At 41.1% G+C, this 4270-nt stretch overlaps 1 non-coding gene across 1 annotated transcript; it reads left to right on the plus strand.

The window, feature by feature from the left end:
- Window positions 1–903: 903 nt before the first annotated feature.
- Window positions 904–1010, plus strand: LOC120259605. The gene has a single exon (XR_005536163.1). It is a non-coding gene; the product is annotated as a small nucleolar RNA R71 (small nucleolar RNA).
- Window positions 1011–4270: the final 3260 nt, after the last annotated feature.

Here is a 4270-nt window from a genome sequence, read left to right on the forward strand (position 1 = left end):
TAGGGAATTCTTGGCTTGTAAGGTGGCAGTGCCACCTCCTTTTCTTTGGCTCTCTCCTCAATCCCCCACCACCTTGAGTGGCTCAACATTTGTCTTCTCATTAGAGAGCCTACTCTCAACTTCACGACCACTTCTCAAAATGATTGCCTTCACATACTCTCTTGGATTGGTCTCTGTGTTGCTAGGAAAACTCCCTTGAGGTCTTTCTCAAGATGACTTTGTAATTTAGCTCATTTCATTCTCCAAGTTGTGCAATGATGCGGTGTGGTTGTGAAGTGTTGCTTCAACCGATTGAAATCTCATATCCGATAATTGAATGAACTTGGTTAAAGACTTCTCCAAATTCGTCATCCGGTTCTCCAACCCTAAAATTCTATTCTCCATATTCGGGCTTGTTGTTGTTGTTGGAAACCGGATGGTGTCATAGCCTTCTGTTGCCCTTGACTACTCCAAGAGACGTTTTGGTGGCTCCTCCAACCTTGATTGTTGGTATTGCTATATGGATTTTCTTGACCTCTCATTATATTACCTATAAAATCCACCTGTTCCACTAAGGATATACCACCAATAGAAATCAAGCAATAAGGTGAAATGTGTCTTCCCCCACACCCAGTGCAACTCATCACTGTCGCTACTCTACGAGAAGTTAGAGTATCTAACTTCTTGCTCAATAACTCAACCTGGGCCGCCAATGATGTTACTTCATTAATCTCATAAAGTCCAGCTACCTTCTTTCTGTCCCATGTATTCCACTAATAATTATTCATAGCCATATCTTCAAAAAGCTGTCGGGCTTCTTTAGGGGTCTTGCTTCCTAAGGTACCTTCTACTGCAGCATCAAGTAACTACTTTGTGCTTGGGTTTAAACCATTGTAGAAGGTATATATAATCATTCAATTGAGGAACCCATGTTGAGGACATTTCTGCAGGAGATCCTTGAACCTCTCCCATGTCTCAAAAAGAGACTCCAATTCCATTTGTACAAAAGAGGATATTTCATTCCTAAGCTTTGCAGATTTTCCCGGAGAAAAATATCTGGCAAGAAAAGCTTCTACCATCTCCTCCCATGTAGAAATTGATGCTCTATGTAATGAATATAGCCATTACTTTGCTCTCCCTTTCAAGGAAAATGGGAAGGCCCTTAACTTGATAGCATTATCCGTGACACCATTAATCTTGAGCATGTCCCGCACTTCCAAGAAGTTCTCAATGTAATTGTTTGGATTCTCATCAACTAAACCATTAAATTGTGCCAACTGTTGTAACATTTGGATGCAGCCTGGCTTGAGCTCAAAACTCTGAGCTGTGATTGGTGGTGGCACAATTCTGGACTTTGTGCCAAGAATTGCGGGTCTGGCATGATCTGATATTGTCCTCTGCTGCTCATGTTGTTCTGCCATACTATTAGACCCTTCACATTCTATCTCATCTTCATTCGTCTATTCTTCTACAAGTTCTTTTCCCCTTCCAGGAATTATTCTTCCAATATTTGAATCACCTTCAACCAATGTCGAAGGGTTTCCTCGGGTCATAACCTAGAGCTGTAACCAAAAAGAGAAAAACCAATCAAAATGATGGAAGAATAAGAAAGTATGAAATAGAACAAGTGATGAATAGATAAAATATCAAAGTTCAAAATGCTTCCAAAATGCATTTCCCCGGCAATGGCGCCAAAAACTTGACACACCCCTTGCGTGTGTGTACCGCAAGTGCACAGTTTGTCAAAGTAATAAAGTACCCCATGAGTGGGTAGTTGTATCCACTGGGAATAGTAGTTAGGAAGCAAATAGTGATGCTATTTAGCTAAAGAGTGAACCAATTTGTGTGTAACTAAGCAATATCAATGCAAATAAAAGTAAAAAAGAGAAAGGGAAGCACAATAGGAATAAGGAGAGGTAATCAATAAGAAAATGGGGTACTCGGGCATTGCTCACCCTAGGACTATTGTTTCAAGTGCAAGACTACTAATTATGGCTCCTAATTGAAGTCTAATGAGTTATGGAAATCCAAAGGCACACGGTCCCAAACCTAAGGTCAACTGTAACTAAACCCTTACACTTTGCCCCGGTTGAAAGGAATGTTCTCGACACCTCATACTGTGCGGGGTTGCATGAAGCTCTAGAGACTCCAAATGATAAACCCTATTCTCTATTATAGATCAAACCCTTTGGTCCAAGTGAAAGACTCCTACTTACAATTAAGCCCCAGCACTAAGGATTACTTTAACACTTCACTCTATTGCTTCCGCAACTAATCCCTAGTGGAGTTCATCTCTTAGCACTTCACTCTATCATGACCGCAAAGAACTCTTGGAATGTGGAGGTAGGATAAATTACATCGGAAGGGAAAAGGGACGTTCCATTACCTCTCACTCACCTTCTCGACCCTCTCTAACCTTGCTTAGTCTAACCCTCATGGTGTGTCACTCATCCACAAGGATTGCCAAGATAGATTCTCGACCTTAGTGTAACTCTAAGGAAAAATCAATACAACAAGCATTCAAGGTTAAAACTCATTTAAAACATTAATTAAAGAATCATAACAAGAGTTAATGAAACAAAGTCATCCCAGGGTTTACAATTCCAAGCACCCACTAAAGGTTTAGATCTCCATGGAGCACTACACAATCAATAATGAAATCGAAAGTAACAGCATGCAATCCATAGATAAAATCCCCTTGTAGTCCGAATCGATGGTCTTGCAGAGCCGCCTCTTCTTATCCAAGGGTTCCCTTGTCAAGCGTAGGGCACACCTCACTGAATCGATGCCGACGAAAGCTCCCCCAATAACTTTCCTCCAAAAGAATGTAATATCAAAGGCCATAGAATAGCTCCAAATACCTAGCCAAAACCTCTCCAAACCTTAGCTGTGAGCGCCTCCAAAGGTGGCAAAAGATAGGACAAAGATGTCTCAATAACTCTCAAAACACAGTATTTATAAGAGCTAGAATCGGACATCCACACGGGCGTGTGGAAATTCCACACGCCCGAGTGAATTTTCAGGTGTTCATTTCTTGCGCAATATGAACAGTAACTACTACAGTGATTTTGCTACATTGTTTTTTGATAAGTGCTTGAGTAGACATATTTTTATATATGTTTTACATGTATTGAGCATCATTTTTACCATAGTTTATGTCTCATATTGTGTATTTGGTGTTCTTTTATGCATATAGGTTGTGAATGCCTTGAAGAGTAAAAAGGAAGCAAAGATAGGCTATAAAGACACAATGTTGGGAGTTCTTGTTCAATTCAAGGACCAAGACACGAGAGGAGTTCATAAACGTGGAGATGTGTGCCAAATTTCAAGAAGATTCAAGTCAATTCACTAGTTGGAAGGGTGCAAAGGCAGCCACATCTTCATGGTCCTTCTCTTTGTGGAGATTGCAAGACCTCTCAAAGATACGTCGATAAAGAAAAGTTTTATAGCCTACCACATGGATGTGTGCCTGGACATGTGGCCTCTAGAGAAGAGTGTTTGGACCGCGTTTTGTGAAAAGTATTGTAGCAAAACACTGTAACAATTTTACTGTAGCATTACTGTATCAAAATTACTATTTATGCGCCCACGTGGAAATTCCTACAGCCCACGCGAGTGCGTGGAAAATCCATATGGGCGTGTGGGGGGATGTGACAGACGCTGTCTAAGGCCTATAAATAGCCATTTTGCCCTATTCTTTCTCATCTTTTGTGCGGCTCTTGAGGGGTGAGAGGGCTAGGGTTTTGAGAGGAGGTCTTTGCGGCTTTGGAGGCGCTTCGTCACCAACTTTGATCGATTCCTCCTCCGTCATAGCATCAAGGAAGCCACCAGTGACACTGGCTTCAGAGTGGGTCCTTCAAGACGTCGAAGCTCTCCATCAAGGCCATCAGTTCATATATAAGGGGGTGTATTTCTATAGTTTTAATGTACTTTCATTCATTGATGTTGTGTTTTGTATATTGCTCCATGGAGAGCTAAAACCCTAGAGGGTATTTGGGCTTGTGAACCCTAGGATTCTCATCTTTTGTGGATTTCTTTGTGTTTCTATTTAATCCGAGTTTGATTAAGTTTTAATCTTGATTGTCTAATGCTTGCTTGCCTTATTGATCTTTTGGTTATTTGGTTTGCATGATTTGTTACCTTGGTGAGAGAGAGGTCTCCATTAGGGTTAGAATCTCAAGATTGAAGAGGGTTGAGAGGGTGAGTCATGAGATGTAGAGTATCCCCTTTCCCCTCCGATTGGTGTATTCTATCTCCGTTCCCCAAGTTCTATGCAACCATATTTGGTGTG

The sequence above is a fragment of the Dioscorea cayenensis genome, chromosome 4 (genome assembly GCF_009730915.1).
Source record: "Dioscorea cayenensis subsp. rotundata cultivar TDr96_F1 chromosome 4, TDr96_F1_v2_PseudoChromosome.rev07_lg8_w22 25.fasta, whole genome shotgun sequence".
NCBI lineage: Eukaryota > Viridiplantae > Streptophyta > Magnoliopsida > Dioscoreales > Dioscoreaceae > Dioscorea > Dioscorea cayenensis.